Below are 22,431 nucleotides of genomic sequence, written 5' to 3'. Positions count from 1 at the left end.
TTGAAAGCCCATTCATGGCCTGCTCCCAAAAGAATTAACATTTTTACAGCCTCTGTAAACAAGTTCATTTAGCAAAAGGGGATGTGGCAAGATGGTGTAAAAACCTCTCCCCAGCTGGATCATTAACTATCCAGTTTTTAAAAAGCATAAAAGTGGTTAAAAATAAGATTTACAGTTATTTAAATAACTGTGATTTATGATGGCATCCAATGTGAAAAAATTTAAACCTCAGCTTCAGAAAAAACTACCATATAAAAGTGCAGAAGAATTGAGGCCTACCTGCATAGCTGAATCCATGGAGTCATCGCTGGGAGTCTCCAAGCCTTAGAGGTCTCTAGCCCATTCGAATCTGACTCCGGTGCCTATCCTGCCTCCCCAAGATGGCGCCGGCACATCGGTGAGTTCGGCCATTGCCGACCCGCGTTCACGTGAAGTCATGCACGCGGATGGCATGGCTGATAATGGGACCTGCAAACCCACGACCTCGCCGGTCGGCCCAGTGGCGCTCAGTGTAGTGTCGGAGGATGCTCCTATGCATCCGACGGCTTTGCTTGGCCTGCGTGGGGCATCGCTGGTCGGAGAACTGCTGGAGAAAGTGTGGACTGTGGGGGAGCCCGAACGCCGGCGTCCCGAAGAGGTCGGGGTGCCGGAGTCAGATGTCCAGACCCGCAGCCATTCAGCCAAGGGACCTAAGATGACTGAGGAAGAAGAGGAACTTACCTCATTGGAATTCGTCCAGGAGGAAGAGCTTATAGTTAAAGGAGCTGAATCTCAAAAAGTGGAAGTGGAATCTGGACTGGATTCGATGTTTACTGTTTTGGAAGGGATTGCTTGTCAAATGCATAATATGTCAAAACAGATATCAACTCAAGTGAATCAAAGATTTATGGAGATGAAAATAAAAATGAATACCTTGTATGATGAAATGTCAACTGTGAAGTAGGAAATTACTGTAGTTAAAAGTGATATTAATAGATATTAGGAAATGGAGTCAGTTGGGGTAGTTAAGTGCTCCAATTGTGGGATGTGGGAAATCAGAGACTGCACAGCTGTTCCTGATGACTACACCTGCAAAAGGTGCATCCAATTGCATATAATGAGTGACCGTGTTAGGGAGCTTGAGCTGCAATTGGATGAACTGAGGATCATAAGGGAAGCAGAGGCAGCGATAGAGAGGAGTTACAGGGAGACAGTCACCTCTAGAAGGCAGGAGTCAGGGAATTGGGTGACTGTGAGGAAAGGAGGGAGAGCGCCAGTGCAGAGTACCCCTGTGGAAGTGCCCCTCAGCAACATGTATTCGGCTTTGGATACTGTTGGGGGGAACAGCCTATCAGGGATGAGTTGTGGGGGTCAGGTATCTGGCACAGGGGCTGCCCCTAAGGTACAGAAGGGAAAGAAGGATAAGAATAGGATTCTTGTAGTTGGGGACTCATTAGTCAGAGGGACAGATAGAAGGTTTATGGGATGAGATAGGGGATCCAGGTTGGTATGTTGCCTCCCTGGTGCCAGGGTCAGGGATATCTCTGATAGAGTACATAGCATTCTGCAAGGGGAAGGAGAACAGCCAGAAGTCGTGGTCCATGTGGGGACCAATGACTTAGTTAGATGTGGGGATGAAGTTCTGAAACAGGATTATGTAGAATTAGGTAGGAAGTTAAAAAACAGGACCTCCAAGGTAGTAATCCCTGGATTGCTGCCCGTGCCACGGGCTAGTGAGGGTAGAAATAGGAGGATGTGGAGGATGAATGCGTGGCTAAAGAGATGGTGCAGGGGGAAAGGGATATGATTTCTGGATCTTTGGGATCTCTTCTGGGGAAGGTTGGGCCTGTACAAGAGGGAAGGACTCCACTTGAACTGGAGGGGGACCAATGTGCTGGCAAGCAGATTTGCTAAAGCTATGGGGAAAGGTTTAAACTAGTTTGGCAGGTGGGTGGGGAACAGAGTGTGAGAGCAGTGTCCAGGGAGTATGGCCACCTAGATAGGAATAAAAAAGATAACAAAGGTAGGATGGAGATTAGGGTAGAAGGTAAAAAAGAGAATATATGTGAGGGTCATTCTCTGAGATGCATATATTTTAATGCAAGAAGCATAGTGAACAAGGTAGATGAGCTGAGAGCATGGATAGATACTTGGGGTCATGATATTGTGGCAATTAGTGAAAACTGGCTACAGGAGGGGCAGGACTGGCAACTTAATATTCCAGGATACATTTGTTTTAGATGTGATAGATCAGGGGGTAAAAAAGGGGGAGGAGTTGCTCTGCTTGTTAAGGAGGATATTACTGCTGTGAGGTGGCAGGATGGTATGGAGGGATTGACCAGTGAGGCTGTTTGGGTGGAATTGAGGGGTGGAAGAGGCAAGAGGGTGCTAATAGGGGTGTATTACAGACCACCAAATGGGCCAAGAAAATTAGAGGAACAAATTTGTAGGGAGATAACGTATATGTGTGAAAAACATAAGGTAGTGATCATGGGAGATTTTAACTTCCCACACATTGATTGGGATACCCATACGGTTAGAGGGCTGGATGGGCTGGAGTTCGTTAAATGTGTTCAGGATTGTTTTCTAAATCAGTTAGTAGAAGAACCGACTCGGGATGGTGTAATACTGGATCTCCTGTTAGGGAACGAGCTAGGTCAGGTAGCGGACATTAATGTTGGAGAACCAATTAGGTCTAGTGATCATAATTCTGTTAGTTTTAGGGTAGTTTTAGGGAAGAGCAAGGAGAGGCCTAAAGTTGAGGTTCTGGATTGGAAAAGAGCAAATTTTGAAGGAATAAGAAGGGATTTGGGGAGTATTGAGTGGGACAGGATCAGGTAAGGATGTTAATGAAAAATGGAGGATATTCAAAAAATAAATTTTGAGGGTACAGAGTAGTTATGTCCCAGTGTGGATCAAAGGAAAGGCTGGAAGTCATAGAGAGGCTTGGTTTTCGAGGAATATTGGAAATTTGGTTAGGAGAAAAAGGGAGGTGTACAAGAGGTATAAAGAGCAGGGAGCTGAGAAGTTGAAGGTGGATTACAAGGAGTGTAGTCCTTAAGAAGGAATCTTAAGAAAGAAATTAGAAAGGCCAAAAAAAAAGGCATAAAGAGGCTTTGGCTGACAGAGTAAAAATAAATCCAAAGGGTTTCTATAAGTACATTAAAAGTAAAAGATTAGTGAGAGATAAAATTGGACCCCTTGTAGATAGCGAGGGTAGGCTGAGTGAGAAGTCTGAGGAAATGGGGGAAATTTTGAATGATTTCTTTGCCTCGGTATTCACTAGGGAAAAAAATGTTGAACCAGTTGAAGTAAAGAAAATTAGTGGGGAGGTCATGAAGCATATAAGGATAACTGAGGAGGTTAAAAAAGATAAAGGTGGATAAATCTCCCGGACCGGACAAAATATTCCCTAGGACACTCAGGGAGGCTAGTGGACAGTTAGTGGGGCCATTAACAGAGATATTTAAGATGTCACTGGCCACGTGGGTGGTACCAAAGGATTGGAGGGTGGCGCATGTGATTCCTCTGTTTAAGAAAGGGCCCAAATGCAAACCTGGGAATTATAGGCCTGTAAGTCTGACATCTGTGGTGGGCAAGTTGATGGAAAGTGTTCTGAGGGATGTTATTTACAAATTTTTGGAGGTACAGGGATTGTTAGGGAGTAATCAGCATGGTTTTGTCAGGGGTAGATCATGCTTGACAAACCTGATTGAGTTCTTCGAGGGGGTTACAAAAAAGGTTGATGAAGGGAAAGCTGTGGATGTTGTCTATTTGGACTTTAGTAAAGCTTTTGTCAAAGTTCCCCACAGGAGGTTAGGAAAAAAGGTGGAGGCATTAGGTATAAATAAGGAGGTAGTGAAATGGATTCAGCAATGGTTGGATGGGAGGTGTCAGAGAGTAGTGGTAGAAAATTGTTTGTCCAATTGGAGGCCGGTGACTAGTGGAGTTCCTCAGGGATCGGTCCTGGTCCACAATTATTTGTTATATATATTAACGATCTGGATGTAGGGGTGGAGAATTGGATAAGCAAGTTTGTGGATGACACAAAGATTGGTGGTGTTATATAGAAATGAATAAATGTATTCCATTAGAAAAAATAACATATAGTTTAAGAAATAATATTGAAATATTCGAACAAGTATGGGAGCCTTACATTAAATACAATAGCGAAAACCTACCGGGGACAAACATTACCTAAGTTGATGGAAGGAGAAGGAAAGAAAAGAATGGACTCAGTAGAATTTCTGGTGTATTTTTGTTGAATGACAACATTGTCTGAATGGTTTAATGCAACCTAGATTGTATACCTAAAATGGATGAGGGGGGGGTGGGGGGGTGACTTGGGAGGAGGGAAGGGGGGTGAGAAAAAGTCACTGTATATGTGTGAAAAAGAAAAAGTGTATATCATGGCTAATGTGATTTATGGTGTGAAAAATAAAAAATTTAAAAAAATAAAAAAAATAAAAAAAAAAATTGGTGGTGTTGTGGACAGTGAGGTAGATTACCGTAGATTAAAAGGTGATTTTGGAAGGCTGGAGGTGTGGGCTTAGAAATGGCTGATGGAATTTAATACAGATAAATGTGAGGTGCTACATTTTGGAAAAGCAAATTTAAATAGGTCATATACATTGAATGGTAGACAATTGAGGAGTGCAGAGCAACAAAGGGATTTAGGAGTTATGGTAAATAGTATCCTCAAGGCTGATACTCAGGTAGATGGTGTGGTGAAGAAGGCATTTGCAATGTTGGTCTTCATAAATCGGAGTATTGAATTCAAGAGTAGGGAGGTTATGATGAAATTGTACAAGGCATTGGTGAGGCCAAATTTGTACAGTTTTGGTCACCAAATTATAGGAAAGATATAAACAAAATAAAGAGAGTGCAGAGAAGGTTCACGAGAATGTTGACAGGATTTCAGGGTCTGAGTTACAGAGAAAGGTTGTGCAGACCGGGGCTTTTTTCTCTGGAGCGTAGAAGATTGAGAGGGGACTTGATAGAGGTGTTTAAGATTTTAAAAGGGACAGACAGAGTAAATGTGGATAGGCTTTTTCAATTAAGAAAGGGGGAGATTCAAACTAGAGGACATGGTTTAAGATTGAAGGGGGAAAATTATAAGGGGAACATGAGGGGAAATTTCTTTACGCAGAGGGTGGTGGGGATGTGGAATGAGCTTCCGGCAGACGTGGTCGAGGCGGGATCATTGGTTACATTTAAGGAAAGACTGCATCGTTACATGGATAGGAGGGGACTAGAGGGGTATGGACCGGGTGCTGGTCAGCGGGACTTGAGGGTGGGGATTTGCTACGGCATGGACTAGTAGGGCCGAACTGGCCTGTTCTGTGCTGTAAGTGGTTATATGGTTATATGTATAAAATCAGTTGATACTGTGCAAGATAATTTTAAGAAAATTGAAACAGCCTTATCTGAGTCTCAAACTCAGGAAGAACATAATAGAGAAAACATGGGAAAAGTAGAAGGTTCTTTTGTAGATTGGGGGATTCATAAAAGAGATTTTATTAAGAAAATTGATTCGTTGGAAAATCAAAATCGAAGGAATAATGTGAAAATAGTTGGTCTCCCAGAAGACATTGAAGGTGCTGACCCTATAAAATTTTTTAAGCACTGGATCCCAGAGGTGCTGGGTAAAGAGCTTTTCCCTGAAGGTTTGGAATTGGATAGGGCTCACAGAGCTCTTAGAAGAAAACCACTTCCAGGACAAACACCGAGAGCAGTCTTGATTTGTTGTTTAAAATATCAAGATAGAGAAATGATTTTACGTATGGCAGTGGAGAACACACGGCAGAATCGATCTCCATTAATGGTACAAAATAACAGAGTGTTTTCAGAAGATGACGAGAATTTAATATGGCCAAAGATGTTTTGTGGCAAAAAGGCCACAAATTTGCTTTTCGTTATCCTGCAATTTTGAAGGTTTACTGTGGAAATTTTCAATCTCAATTTTTTGAGAATGATCATGATGTTGCTAACTCTTTGCCGGAATTGAAAAGAAATGGGTGTTCTCCTCCATTGTCTCCTAAGAGGAGGGTAAATGGAAATGGACATGGGAATGGAAAGAATGGAAAGAAAGAAGAGTTGACACAAAGTCTTCTTGATGTTGAAGATCCGGAGCAGTCATTGGGCTTGGAATCATTGGACTGAATATATGGACTATATTCTATTGCGTTTGATTAAATAATAAATATGTATCTGGCTGGGGTGGGGGGGGATGACAATGAAAACTTTGATAGTTATCTGCCGCTAGTAGGCTTACCACACAAAGATTTTTCGAGTATTACTACATTTGGGTGTTTTTTTTTTGTATTTTTCTGGTTTTTTTTGAAGGTTTTATTTTCTTGGAAGAATTATAGATGGGACCATAATTTAATAGTGTGTAAATATTTTAGTAGTTAAAAAAGATGTCTAAATTGAATTTTTTGACTTTTAATGTTCAGGGGTTAAATAATCTAATTAAGAGGAAGAGAATATCGGCTTATATTTTTTTAAAAGTGAAAATTGATATTGCTTTTTTACAAGAAACACATTTGACTGAGAAAGAACATTTGAAATTGAAAAGAGATTGGGTTCGTCATGCTTTTCCTTCTTCTTTTAATTCTAAGGCAAGAGGAGTAGTGATTTTCATTCATAAAAATTTACCATTTGAATTGGAATCTTCAGAGGGGTATGCAGGCAGAGTATTAAGAGTGAACTGTAATTTTTTTGCTGAATCTTTATGCCCCTAATATAGATGATGAGCCGTTTATTTCAGAAGCATTTTTATTGTTAACTCAAACTAATGAAAATATTTTAGTTGGACAGAAATCCAAAAAGTATAAGGAAATCAAAGATAGCAACACAAATTAATGTGTTAATGAAAGATTTAAATTTGGTGGATATTTGGAGAAAATTTAATCCTACAGAGAAAGATTTCTCTTTTTGTTCTTCAAGACATGATTTGTTTTCTAGAATTGATTTATTTTTGGTATCAGGACATTTACAAGGTAGAGTATTATGAGCTGAATATAAAAGTAGAGTTATATCTGATCATTCATTATTACATTTTTCCTGTGAAAGTTCGGAGGTAGTACGTCCGTTGTTTAGATGGAGGTTTAATGCAAACTACTCGAGATGGCAGAGGTCGACAGCATTGAGTCCACGCTGCTGAAGATCCAGCTGCGCTGGGTGGGTCACGTCTCCAGAATGGAGGACCATCGCCTTCCCAAGATCGTGTTATATGGCGAGCTCTCCACTGGCCACCATGACAGAGGTGCACCAAAGAAAAGGTACAAGGACTGCCTAAAGAAATCTCTTGGTGCCTGCCACATTGACCACTGCCAGTGGGCTGATATCGCCTCAAACCGTGCATCTTGGCGCCTCACAGTTTGGCGGGCAGCAACCTCCTTTGAAGAAGACCGCAGAGCCCACCTCACTGACAAAAGGCAAAGGAGGAAAAACCCAACACCCAACCCCAACCAACCATTTTTCCCCTGCAGCCGCTGCAACCGTGTCTGCCTGTCCCGCATCGGACTTGTCAGCCACAAACGAGCCTGCAGCTGACGTGGACTTTTACCCCCTCCATAAATCTTCGTCCGCGAAGCCAAGCCAAAGAAAGAAATTGAAAAAAGCAGAGTTTGTTATTTTTGTTAAAGAGCAGATTTCTTCATTTTTGACTGAAAATGTTAAATCTGTGGATAGTCATTTTGTAATATGGGATGCTTTAAAGGCTTATTTGAGAGGGCAGGTCATTAGTTATTCTACGAAAGTTAAGAAAGAATATATGGCAGAAAGCTTAGAGTTAGAAAACAAGATTTCTGAGTTAGAGAATGATTTTCAGAAAGGTGTAACAGAAGATAAAAAAGATTGCATTAGCGAGGTTGAAATTATGTTATAATAATTTACAAACTTATCAGTTTGAGCATTTAATTAATTGATCTAAACAACGTTATGAGTGGGGAAAGAGATCATAAGGTACTTGCTTGGCAATTGAAAGCTGAACAGATATCTTGGACTATTAATGCTGTTAAGAAGAATTACTTACAAACCTCAGGAAATCAATGACCAGTTTTATTCATTTTATTTGAAATTATATACTTCTGAGGGAAACAGGATAATGGCCTATTGATTCTTACTTATCTAAATTAAAGTTACCGGTATTAGATGGAAATGATGTTCAGGAATTGGAATCTCCATTTACAGATTTTGAATTAAGGAAGCTATTCAGGAAATGCCTAATGAAAGTCTCCAGGGGATGATGCATTTCCTGTGGAATTTTATAAACTTTTTTATGATGATTTCTCTAATGAATTTGGAGAAGTGTTGAATCAAGTTACTGAAGATCAGAAGTTACCAGAATCAAGTTCAAGTGCTGTAATAACTGTCATTTCAAAAAAAGATAGAGATCAATTAAAAGTGTCTTCACATAGACCTATCTTTTTATTAAATGTAGATTATAAAATTATAGCGGAAGTATTAGCTAATAGACTTGCTAAATATTTACCCAAATTGGTACACATTGATCAAACAGGTTTTATTAAGAATAGAAATACATCAGACAATATATTTCAATTAATTACTTTGGTCAATGCATATCGAAAGCAACCTAACCATCCTATGGTGGTTGCATTAGATGCAGAAAAAGCTTTTGATAGGATTGAGTGGGATTTTTTATTTAAAGTGATAGATAAATTTAAATTTGGCCCTTTTTTTTATTGGTTGGGTAAAGGCTTTATATACAAACCTAATAGCTAGGGTGGTGACAAATGGACAGATTTCTTTACCATTTAAATTGACTCGTTCAACTCGACAGGACTGCCCATTGGTATATTTGACGGAACTGGAACGGTCGTTGAAACAATTGCAAGAGTGTTTGTTGAAATTTGGAGAATTATCGGGACATAAAGTTAATTGAGATAAAAGTGAATTTTTACCAGTAAATTTGGAGAATTATCAGGATATAAAGTTAATTGAGATAAAAGTGAATTTTTACCAGTTGGAAAGGGAGATTATTCTGAATTTAAAACAATTACAAAATTAAGGTGGAGAAGTAAAATTAAATATTTAGGTGTGTTTATGGATACAAATTTTCCATCATTATATCAATTAAATTATGTACCTATATTAAGATGGAATAAAGCAGATTTGATGAAGTGGAAATATCTTCCATTAACTTTGATTGGTTGGGTTAATTGTATTAAAATTAATATTTTTCCTTGAATTCAAGATTTATTTCATTCACTACCTTGTTTACTTTCTAAGGGCATTTTTTAAAGATTTGAATAAAGCAGTGTGAGATTTTTTATGGAAAGGTAAATTAGCCCGAGTGGCATTGCATAGACTTACATGGAAGTATACATTGGGCGGACTACAATTACCACACTTTCAAAATTATTATGAAGCAGCCCAGTTGAAATTTATTAGTAAATTGTTGGATTTGCATCAGCCTCCCAACTGGGCTAAAGTGGAAATGGTGTGCATTTCTAGGGTTGAAATACATTAATTTATATTTTGTAGGAATTTGATTTTGTTACAGCAATATGATATGCCGATATTGAAACATTTGTTAAAAATCTGGATTAAAAAAAATACAGTGTTAGGGATGAAAGATAAAATTATCAATTTTAACTCCATTGTATAACAATCAGGTCATTCCTTTTTCAATGTTTAATAATCATTTAAAGATTCGGGATTCTAAAGATATAAAGACAGTACAAGATTGTTTTCTAGAGGGGAAATTTCTTTCTTTTAATCAATTGAAAGATTTGATACACCTGTTAATTCTTTGTTTGAGTATTATCAACTTGGAGCTTTGATAAAAGATAATTATGGTAGAGAGATGATTTGATCTACTTTGTCAAGATTTGAATCTTTGATTTCTTCTATACCAAAAAAGGGTTATATTTCAGTTATGTATAATTTGTTACAAGATAGTATGGATAAACCAGATTGGGAGAAATCTAAACTTAAATGGGAGAGTGATTTTGTATTTATTTTTTCCCAAAAATGATTGGGTGAATACGTGTCAGGACAATGTAATTAAATCGACTAATGTACGATATGGAATGGTTAATTATAATTTTTTACATCAATTATATTTGACCCCGGAAAAGTTTAAAAAAATCGGTTTAGTAATTCGGATTCTTGTTTTAGATGTGGCTCATGTATTGGAACTTTTCTACATGCTGTTTGGAATTGTGTTAAAGTTCAATCATTTTGGCAAGGAATTAAAGTAGTTTTGGAGAAATTATATAATTTTATATTACTGAGAGATCCAATGGTTTTCTTGTTGGGAAATTTGTATTCGTTTAGGTGAATGGGATTGGATAAAATTCAAATTGCTTTTGTATGTTTGGTGTTGTCAGTAGTGCGTAAATGTGTTGCTAGTACTTGGAAAGATGATACTGAGATTAATATAGCTCGTTGGCATAATGAATTGAAAATATGTATTGTTAAGAAAAAATATGTATAATTTACATGATAATTATTCTTTCTTTGTTAGTAAGTGGTTTCATATTTGAAATATATGCATTTAGATATACTTTGAAATGTTATTAATATTTACAATGTTTTATTTTTATTTATATATATATATATATATATATATATATAACCTTTTTTTTGCTCCCCTTAAGGGAGTTGGCTGTAGGGGTGGGATGGGTGTTAATGTAAAATTTTCTTTGATTATTTCTATACTGTATATTATGTCTTTGTTAACTTTTAAATAAAGTTTGGATGTTCAGTTCGCAAAAAATAGCGTGGTTCATTCACCTTGTACAAAAATCGAAACTGCTCATCACATAATTTGCGGTTCAGATTCCCGTGAGATTTTGCACAGATTGTTATACAAGTGGGGAAATGCAGAGAAATGAACCAGTGCAATTAAGCTGACTCTACCAATATGAATAGATGAGTTTACCTAGTATATTTGCATTATTTTTAAAATTTTAGAATACTTCACACAACTAGGTTTAGAGTGGAAGGATCTTTCAGATAGAAATAGAAGAAGATGGACTAGTTTCTAATTTCCAGCTCAAAGAAAACCACTTATCTCATAGAAACATGTCTACTGTATTTTACCCTTTTCTCACATTGCTTATTGTTGCATGCATACAAAAAGGGATCTGTGACATTCAGTAATGGTGATGTCATCGAACTTGCTGAACAAGCACATTTGATTGAGTCCGAGGAATTAAAAATCCCTCCTTATTAGTTTTTTTTAGCTATATTTTCAGAAAAGTTAAGACTGGGCCAAGAAGCTATGAATTGCAGTCTTTGGATTTCCATGTTTAATTGTACTAAAGGCAAGACGTTCCTGTCAGATTTTTTTCCCATTCCATTACCAAGGGATATTGCTCTCAGCTTAAATTCCAGGCTTATAAACAATCAAATTACAATCATTGATGTAGTCTATCGATAATTTAGTGGAAAGGTGGAGAACAAAATACATCAGAAATGTTTCAAACTTTATGCAAAATTATTTATTTGTCCAATATATAAATAAGTTAACAAGGGAGGAGTCACTTTATGTTTAATAATGGAAATGAATCAGAGCTCAAAAGCAGCATCAAGAAAATAACAATCTTAACATAATTTGCTTTGGGATAATAACGGTAATATACATAATCATCATGAAAACTGAATTATTTTAGAAGACCCAGTTTTAAGATGAGGAATAATTTTTAATTTGATCATTTAAAGAAAGACACCTGAACAGGAAGAATTGGAACTGTCTGACCAATTGACCCAACACAATAATGGCATCATGAAGAAAACACGTCAGGTTTGATATGACATCTGAAACCCAGGTAAATTCCTACAGATGTGTGCTGAATGGTTGCATCATGTTCTGGGGACACTAATACCCCTGAGTGTAAAGCCCTGCAAAAAGATAGTGGACACATTTCAGGCAAAACCCTCCCCACAATTAAGAACATCTACAGAGAATGCTGCTGTTGGTGGGCAGCAGCAATCATTAAGTATCCACATCACCCAGCAGACACTGTTCTCACTGCTGCCATCAGGAAAGAGGTATAGGTGCCACAAGATTCGCACCACCAGGTTCAGGAACAGCTGCAACCCTCCAATGTCAGGCTCCTCAACAGTAAACTCAATCAGGGACATTTAAAGACTCTTGCAGTTTATTATTTTTCCCCTCTCTGTATTGCACAGTTAGTTTACATTTCTTTATTTGTTTACTGTACATGTGTATGCTATCCATGTGGTAGTTATTTTTGTACTACTAATAAGTGGTAATTCTGCCTTGCCTACAAGAAAAAGAATCCCAGGGTTGTATGTGATATATGTATTCTGACAATAAATTTAACTTTGGCAAAAAATTCAGAGATGAGAAAACCGTTCCCAGCCCAATTGACCTTGCAAATCAATCCCTCAAATCTCTTGGAACTGATGTCTAAATTCGTTACTAGCCAAGTAACAATCTGATTTAAATTATGTCCAAAATTAACCCTGACAGAGAATGTGCCAGGTACTTTCATCCCAATCCCTGAGCTTGAACATGTCCCACCAAAACGACTGTGTAGCATGTTGGTATTCAAAGGAAAGAAGACACAAGAGACTGCAGATGATGTCTCTTGGCTTGGCTTCGCGGACAAAGATTTATAGAGGGGGTAAAAGTCCACGTCAGCTGCAGGCTCGTTTGTGGCTGACAAGTCCGATGCAGGACAGGCAGACACGGTTGCAGGGGAAAATTGGTTGGTTGGGGTTGGGTGTTGGATTTTTCCTCTTTTGTCAGTGAGGTGGGCTCTGCGGTCTTCTTCAAAGGAGGTTGCTGCCCGCCGAACTGTGAGGCTGGTAGTCATGGTGGGGAGCTGGCTGATGGAGGACCTCCGTTTTCTTCAGGCTGACTTCCAGGCCAAACATTTTGGCAGTTTCCGCAAAACAGGACATCAAGCGCTGAAGAGCTGGCTCTGAATGGGCAACTAAAGCGGCATCATCTGCAAAGAGTAGTTCACGGACAAGTTTGTCTTGTGTCTTGGTGTGAGCTTGCAGGCGCCTCAGATTGAAGAGGCTGCCATCCGTGCGGTACCGGATGTAAACAGCGTCTTCATTGTTGAGGTCTTTCATGGCTTGTTTCAGCATCATGCTGAAGAAGATTGAAAAGAGGGTTGGCGCGAGAACACAGCCTTGCTTCACGCCATTGTTAATGAAGAAGGGTTCAGAGAGCTCATTGCTGTATCTGACTCGACCTTGTTGGTTTTCGTGCAGTTGGATAACCATGTTGAGGAACTTTGGGGGGCATCCGATGCGCTCTAGTATTTGCCAAAGCCCTTTCCTGCTCACGGTGTCGAAGGCTTTGGTGAGGTCAACAAAGGTGATGTAGAGTCCTTTGTTTTGTTCTCTGCACTTTTCTTGGAGCTGTCTGAGGGCAAAGACCATGTCAGTAGTTCCTCTGTTTGCGCGAAAGCCGCACTGTGATTCTGGGAGAATATTCTCGGCTACACTGGGTATTATTCTATTTAGGAGAATCCTAGCGAAGATTTTGCCTGCAATGGAGAGCAGCATGATTCCCCTGTAGTTTGAGCAGTCTGATTTCTCGCCTTTGTTTTTGTACAGGGTGATGATGATGGCATCACGAAGGTCCTGAGACAGTTTTCCTTGGTCCCAACAAAGCTTGAAAAACTCATGCAGTTTGACATGCAGAGTTTTGCCGCCAGCCTTCCAGACCTCTGGGGAGATTCCATCCATACCTGCTGCTTTGCCACTTTTCAGTTGTTCAATTGCCTTATATGTCTCATCCTGGGTGAGGACCTCATCCAGCTCTAGCCTTAGGGGCTGTTGGGGGAGCTGGAGCAGGGCGAAATCTTGGACTGAGCGGTTGGCACTGAAAAGAGATTGGAAGTGTTCTGATCATCGGTTGAGGATGGAGATTTATAGGTGAAAAAAAACACAAATTCAGATTTATTGTCAGAGTACAGCATCACATGCAACCCTGAGATTCTTTTTTTCTGTGGGTGAGGCAGAAGAAAACTACACGTATACATGTAAACAATTAAGGAACTGTAAACAGATAATGAATGTTAACAAACTGACTGTGCCATATGGAAAGAATTTTAAAAAACCAATAAAGTGGACAAGAAAAGTCCTTAAGTGAGTCCCTGATTGAGTTTGTTGTTGAGGAGTCTGACGGTGGAGGGGGAGCAGCTGTTTCTGAACCTGGTGGGGCGAGTCTTGTGGCACTGAAACTTCTTTCCGGCTGGCAGTAGCGAGATTGCAGTTAGATCTCAGCTGTTCATGCAACATCTGTGAAGGCAAAGCGAATGTGGATGCCTGAGGTTGAAACCCTGCAACAGATGCTGCCTGAGTTCCTTCAGCAATTAGTTGTTTTCCTCCAGTTCAGGGCTATTTACCAATCTTGTCTTAGGGGGTTTAGTGTCTTGGTCACATAGTCTGGGTCCAAACACAAACCAAAAAAATGTATTATACAGGTAAGAATAACTGTTCTTCAGATCAAGCGAACAATTGATTGAGTGTTGCAATGAGACACTCTGGTAAATTGAAGTAAATAGCTGGAGTCATTGCACAATGAATGTAATTATTGGTGACCATTTCTCCTATTGCTGCAGGAGTCCATCACAATCGTGTCTTGGGCCAAATGCTTCATCAGGGATCTTCCTCCCATCATAAGGTCTTGCCAAATGATATTGCAATGTTCAGTTCCATCTCCAACTCTCAGCAAAGGAAGTAGCCCGTGCTTTCATGATTCAAAATCCTGATCTCATTCACCTGGTAAATCGAAAATTTGTAGCAGAAAATACCAGATAATGACTAACGCAAAACAAGAGAATCTTGCCACTTACCTTGATAGTGTATGTCTTTACCATTGCTGAGTTTCTTGTCCATCAGTATCCTGGAGTCACATCAATTACCAGAAACTCAACTGGATCAACTACATTGTCAAGAAGAGCAGGTCAAAAGCCAAGTATCCTGTAGGGAGCGACTTGTCTTTAGACAGTCCAGAGCCTTTTGAGCAATCTACAAAGCAGTGTGATGGAATAAATGTTACAGTCGAACAACTCTCACAAAGCTGGATACTAGCCTTGAAAATTGAGTCCTTTGATCAACGCTCATCAACTACTCTAAACATTCATTCTTTCTTTCATTGGCACAATGTGTGCAATCTGCAAAACTCACCCAGACTACTTTGATAGCTTGAATCAAGCTTACGACCATCAACACCAGAAGATAAGGCATAAGAATCAGAATCCGAAATTTATTGTTATGAACAAGTCATAAAATTTGGTGTTTTATGGCAGCGTCATAGTGCAAACATTCATATTATAACCATCTTATGATATTACTATAAATTAAAAGAAATTAAAATAGTAGTGTCTTTGTGCTGTTGAGTGCTCAATTTTCCCCAATGGCAGCAGAGTGAAGAGGGTATGGCCTGGGTGGTGGGGTCTTTGAGGATGGTGGCTGCTCTTTTAAGACACCTCTTCATGTAGTTGTCCTTGATGGAGTGAAGTCTGGTGCCTGTGATGTTGCAGGCAGACTTAACGACCCTCTAAGGTCCTGAGAGTTGGTGGAGCAACCAGCCAGAACACTCTCCATAGTCAACGTGTAGAAATTTTCAAGAGTTTTTGGTGTCATTTTCAATCTCCTCAGACCCTTACAAAGTATAGTTGCTGGCGAGCCTTCTTTGTGATTGCATCAACATGGAGGCTCTATTTTCAGGCTATCTTCTGATTTCCAGGTTGACATTATACATTTTTTTGCTACAGCTAAGGCTATCATAATAAATCTTTTTTGTGCTTCATCCAAATCAAGGCCAAGTTCTTTACTTCTTATATTACTTAGAAGGAAGATCTCTGGAGGTCGACAGCATCGAGTCCATGCTGCTAAAGATCCAGCTGCGTTGGGTGGGTCATGTCTCCAGAATGGAGGACCATCGCCTTCCCAAGATCGTGTTATATGGCGAGCTCTCCACTGGCCACCATGACAGAGGTGCACCAAAGAAAAGGTACAAGGACTGCCTAAAGAAATCTCTTGGTGCCTGCCACATTGACCACCGCCAGTGGGCTGATATCACCTCAAACCGTGCATCTTGGCGCCTCACAGTTTGGCGGGAAGCAACCTCCTTTGAAGAAGACCGTAGAGCCCACCTTACTGACAAAAGGCAAAGGAGGAAAAACCCAACACCCAACCCCAACCAACCAATTTTCCCCTGCAGCCGCTGCAACCGTGTCTGCCTGTCCCGCATCGGACTTGTCAGCCACAAACGAGCCTGCAGCTGACGTGGACTTTTACCCCCTCCATAAATCTTCGTCCGCGAAGCCAAGCCAAAGAAAGAAGAAGAAGAGAAGAATTTAATATCTGATTTAGATCTTCCCAAAACTTTTCCACTTTCTCACATGCCCAAATTGCATGTACTGTTGTTCCCGTTTCCTTCTTACAACGAAAATATCTATCTGATACTGTTGTGTCCTATTTATTTAACTTTTGGGGTATGGTGTATAGCCTGTGTAACCAATTATATTGTATCATGCGTAACCTCGTGTTTATTATTTTTCTCATAGTTCTGGAGCATAACTTTTCCCATGTTTCATTCTTTATCTTTATGTTTAGATCTTGTTCCCACTTTTGTTTGGGTTTACAGCTTATTTCATCATTTTCTTTATCTTGCAGTTTGATGTACATGTTTGTTATAAATCTTTTAATTATCATTGTGTCTGTAATCACATATTCAAAACTGCTTCCTTCTGGTATCCATAGCTTGCTTCCCAATTTGTCCTTCAAGTAGGTTTTCGATTGGTGGTATGCAAACATTGTATCATGAGTTATATTATATTTGTCCTTCATTTGTTCAAAAGATAATAATTTATTTCCCAAATAACAAGTTTCTATTCTTTTGATCCCTTTTCTCTCCCATTCTCTAAAGGAAAGGTTATCTATTGTGAAAGGGATTAGTTGATTTCGCGTCAATATTAATTTTGGTAGTTGGTAATTTGTTTTTACATAGAAATTAATAAATGTATTCCATTGGAAAAAAAACATATAATTTAAGAAATAACATCACAGTATTCGAACAAATTTGGGAACCGTACATGGAACAGAACAGAGAGGTCCTACTGCAGACCTCCACCACCTAAAATGACAGAATGAGAAGAAGACAAAATGAACTGACCCAGTGTGTAAAAGTAGATGACAGAATTTTCTTGTTTATTTTCATTGTTTGATGACATTGTTTAATAGGTTTAATGTATTTTATATGTTGAACGTTTAGTGGGTGGGGAGAGGGGTGGGAAGGAGGGAGGGAAGGGAGGGGTGAAAAAGGGGAGAAAATGACACTGTGTATATTCAAGGGGGAAATGTTTATGTGTATTTTGGTCAATATGGTTCATAGTGTGAAAAATTTAAAAAAAATTAAAAAACAAAAAAAAAAACATGGAGGCTCCAGGACAGATCCTCGGAGATGTTGACACCCAGGAATCAGAAGTTCTTGACCCTCTCCACTACTGAGCCCTCAATGAGGACTGGGCTGTGTACCCATCTTCATCCCCAAATCCACATTCATCTCCTTGGTTTTGCTGATGTTGAGCACAAGGTTGTTGTTACACCATTCAACAAGCTGATCTATCCTCATTGTATTTTGTGATTCTGCCAACAACTGTGGTGTCATCGGCAAACTTGAATATAGCATTGGAATTGTGCCTGGCCATAATCCTGGGTGTATAATAAGTAGAACACCACCAGCTGCAGTTTCCCCTCCAAGTCACAATCCACCCTGACCTGGAAGCATATTGTGAGCCCCTCATAATCACTGGGTCTAAATCCTGGCTCTCCCATCCCAACAGCACTGCTGCGGTACCTCTTGTGGAAGCATGTCCATGAAGGCAATTCAGCAAGAGTACGCAGATACTGTCAGTGGATCTCCCCAGACTTACGACATAATGTGGAATCTGGGAAAATCATAGGTATATAGGTGACTTATACTGAACCAAGTCTTCAGGGCAACTGTGAATCTTGCTTCGGCAACATTGAATCCAAGTCCAAGCTCATGGAGTCTGACACTTGAAAGCAACCACTGTTCAATTCCTTTTACATTAAATATTTTCTCTTTACTGTAGCTTCCTTAGATTGGCCACCACCACTACAGCTTTACCCAAAGCAACCTTGACCACCCACAACATTTCCACAGAACTATGTCCTTTGAAGAAGGTTTGCTCATTAGAATGGAAATAAAAAATTACTTTTCCTGATTAATGGTAAAGTTACTCAATACCAGGAAGTTCTTAATTTTATGTATATTACATTTGAACATCCTGAATGCATAAGAAACCCTGTTCAACTAACCCATTTACAACTCTATACCCATATCAATAGGCACTTTCAGGTGGCCAATTGACCCGCTTGTAAAGCCACATATTTTGGCAAAATGCAGCTGTGGGAAGGCCACATGAATGTGCAGGAGGTGCCTGCAAGGCATTTGGTAATCCTCCTCTGAGAGGGATAATCCCCACACCATAGTGGTGCCAAAAGCGGCTATATTTGGATGACAGTCAGCTGGCCAGTGCCTGACAGCTCCTCTCCCAGTCCTACCACTGTTGGGCAGTTGGCACAGACTGTCAGCTTGGTGACATCCCCACACTGATCCCGCTGCCCCGCTCACTCCCCACTCACGAAATCAGTCCCCACAATGTCGGGCAGCTGGCACGGGCTGTCCCCACACTGTCGGGACTAATTTTGGGAGTGAGGAGAAGGGGGCTGGAGCGGCCGGCGGGGGAGAAGGGGGCTGGCCGAAACAATGCCGGTACCCGACTCGAGCAGCTCCTTCTCCCCCGCCGGCTGCTCCAGCCCCCATACTCAACCGTTGGTCCTCCAGCCTCCTTCTCCCCCACCGGCCACTCCAGCCCTGTGAGTAGGGAGAGAGCGGGGCAGTAGGGTCCCTTGTGGGACATCCCCACGCTGATAGCCCAGGCTGGCTGTCCAAGCTGACAGCCAGCCATCCTGAATTGACAGCCCAAGGGACCGGAGCCGGAATGCGCTCAGATGTGCATCCCAACGCAGCTGTCCTTTCAAGTGGTCAGCGCTGCACTATCAACGCTGCCACTTGAACAGCAATTTAAAAGGCTGTTTTTGCTTCTTCAGGCACATTCTTAGCAGAGTATGCAACTGAAAAAACCTAATGTGTTTTACTCTAACAGCTTTGTGAAATGACCTGGAAACACAAATTATATTGAAGTTGAAATGATTCCTTCTCATGGGAGGACCTTCAGCAGAAGACTGCAGTGGTTCAAGGAGCAGTGAACAACTGGGTTTTCGCCAGCAATGCTCATATCCCATAAATTTATAAAAGCTAAAGATTGTAAATAGCAGCAAATATTTTTTTCTGTTCCTCTATAAAATACAAACCAAAAAACAAATTTAAAATCCTAGGAGTCATTATCATGGAGGATCTTTCCTCGAACCAACAAAACTAATGTCATTGTGAAGAAAGCATGTCAGTGCCTGTACTTCCTCAGGAGTTTGCAGAGGTTTGGAATGACTTTGAAAAGTTTAACAAACTTCTATAGATGTGTAGTGGAAAGTGTGCTAACTGGCTGCATCATGGCCAGGTATGGGGGCACTAATACGTCTGAGTGGAAAGCCCGGCTAAAGGCAGTAGAACTCAGCCCAGTATATCGCAGGCAAAACTATCCTCACCATCAAAAAAATCTATAGGGAACGGTGCTGTTAGAGAGCAGCAGCAATCATAAAGGATTCACACCACATAGGACATGCTCTGTTCTCACTGCTGCCTCTAGGAAAGAAGTCTCAGTGCCACAAGACTCACCCCACCAGGTTCAGGAACAGTTGCACCATTAAACTTCTTAGAACTTTTTAAATACTTTTTACTGTCTGAAAAGTTTTTTATTGTTGGGTTTTTAACAATTCTATTGGGAGAGGTGTCTTCCCCCATCTCCCACCTATGCCATCACACCACGTCCCCCCATCATTTACTGTGTATGTCTTACCTTGGTTTGTCTTTCCAAAATGCATCACCTCACACTTGTTTGCACTAAACTCCATCTGCCATTTTCTAGCCCATTTTCCCAGTTGGTCCAGATCCCTCTGCAAGCTTTGAAAATCTTCATCACTGTCCACAACACCTCCTATCTTTGTATTATCTACAAACTTGCCAATTAACATAACATAACATAACATAACAATTACAGCACGGAAATCCAATTTATAACCTCTCCATGGATAATGTCTGAACCTTCTGAACTAACCTCCCATGTAAGACCTTGTCAAAGGTTTTACTAAAGTCCATGTAGACACACATCCACAGCCTTTTCTTCATCTACTTTCTTGGTAACCTCCTTGAAAAACTTATTAATTAAACATGAACTACCACACACAGTCATGCTGACTATCTTTAATCAGACCATGACTGTCCAAATACCTATATATCCTGTTTCTCAGAACTCCTTCCAATAAGTTACCTACTTCAGACATCAGGTTCACCAGCCTATAATTACCTGGTTTATTTTTGGAGCCTTTTTTAAACAATGGGACAACATGAGCTACCCTCCAATCTTCTGGCACATTTTCTGTGGCTAAGGACATTTTTGATATATGAGCCAGGGCCTCTGCAATTTCTACACTAGTCTCCCTCAAGGTCTGAGGGAATATCATGTAAGGCCCTAGGGATTTATCTACCATTATTCTCTATAAGACAGCAAGCACCTCCTCTTTAATATCTATATGTTCCATGCCACTACTGCTTGTTTCCCTTCCTTCCTTCTACACCATATAGTTTCCTGAGTAAATACTGATGCAAAAAAACTGTTTAAGATCTCCCCCATTACTTGAGGCTCCACACATAGTTGACCACTCTGATCTTCTAGCGGACCAATTTTGGCCCTTACTATCATTTTACTCTTAATATACTTGTAGAAATCCTTCATGTTTACTTTCACATTATTTGCCAGAGCAACCTCATGTCCTCTTTTGCCTTCCTGATTTTTATCTTGAGTATTTTTGTGTTCTTTCTGTCCCCTTCAAGTACCTCATTAGCTCCTTGTTGCCTATACTTGCTATAGATTTCCCCCCTTCTTCTTAACCAGATCGCCAATATCCCTTCAAAACTATGGTTCCCAATGGCTGGTAACTTTGTCTGTAATCCTAACAGGAACATGCAAACTCTGCACTTTCAAAATTTCACCTTTAAAAGCCATCCACTTACCTAACACACATTTGCCAGAAAACCACATATCCCAATCCACCCTTCCTAGATCCTTTCTTATTTTCACTAAATTTGCCTTCCTCCAATTCAGAATCCTGACATGAGGACCAGAAATCCTTTTCCATAATTAACTTGAAGCTATGGTCACTGGATCAAAATGCTCACCCATACATACACACATCTGTAACCTCACCTGCCTGGTTCCCCAATAAGAGATCTAGTATTGCATCCACTCTCATTGTTACCTCTATATATTGATTTAGAAAACTTTCCTGAGCACAATTCACAAACTCCAAGTCATCCAACCCTTTTACAGTATGGAAGTCCCAGTCAATATTTGGGAAGTTAAAATCCCCTACTATCACAACATTCTGCTTCTTACATTAGTCTGCTATCTCTCTACAGATTTGTTCCTCAAATTCTCTCTGACTATTGGCTTGTCTATAATACAAAGGGTGAACAAACCCTCTTGTAGGGTTAACAGCCATCTAGTGAACATGTGGCATGAAGCGGAGAAAGAACATACATTGCATCAAAGCTCGGTCTGGCCATTCACTGCAACAAAACTTCCCCCAGCCATCTTGGACCTCACCTTGCTGCTGGATCCAGGAGGGGATGTCGAGAGGGTGGGTCTGGACCTCTGCAACCCTTACTCACCTAAATCCATTCATATACACGTTGTTCCTTTCTGAGGAGTTGGGGTATTCTCATATCAAACCCCATAAACTGACTGAAAGGAACCATTATCCTCCTATGCGATGGATAACCAGAATAGAACAGAATAGAATGCAATCCCATCAGTGTGGTCACACCTTTCCTATTCATCAACTCCACCCATATGGCTACTGTCGACAAATCCTCCTGGCTTTCCTGACTTTGCACAGCTGTGATATCTGTTCTGACTAGCAATACCACCACTCCTCCTCTTTCATCCCTCCTCCTCTATCACGTCTGAAGTCATGGGACCCTGGAACATTAAGATGCCAGTCCTGCCCCTCCTGTAATCAAGTCATACTGATAGCAATAATGTCATAATCCCATATGTCAATCCATGCCCTCAACTTGTCAGCCTTTTCAACAATACTGCTTGCATTAAAATAAATACACCTGAGATAATTTCTATCATGTACAAACCTTTGATTTCTGTCTGGACATGCAGTCCTTGCATAACCTTTATCCTCCTCCTTCTCACTAACTGCTCTAACATACTCAGAATATAAAGAATGTGCAAGAATATAATCCTGAAATTAAGGAGAATCAGTGAAACC

This window comes from Narcine bancroftii, chromosome 6 (genome assembly GCF_036971445.1).
Source record: "Narcine bancroftii isolate sNarBan1 chromosome 6, sNarBan1.hap1, whole genome shotgun sequence".
Taxonomy (NCBI): domain Eukaryota; kingdom Metazoa; phylum Chordata; class Chondrichthyes; order Torpediniformes; family Narcinidae; genus Narcine; species Narcine bancroftii.
Note: the sequence above shows the minus strand (reverse complement) of the source record.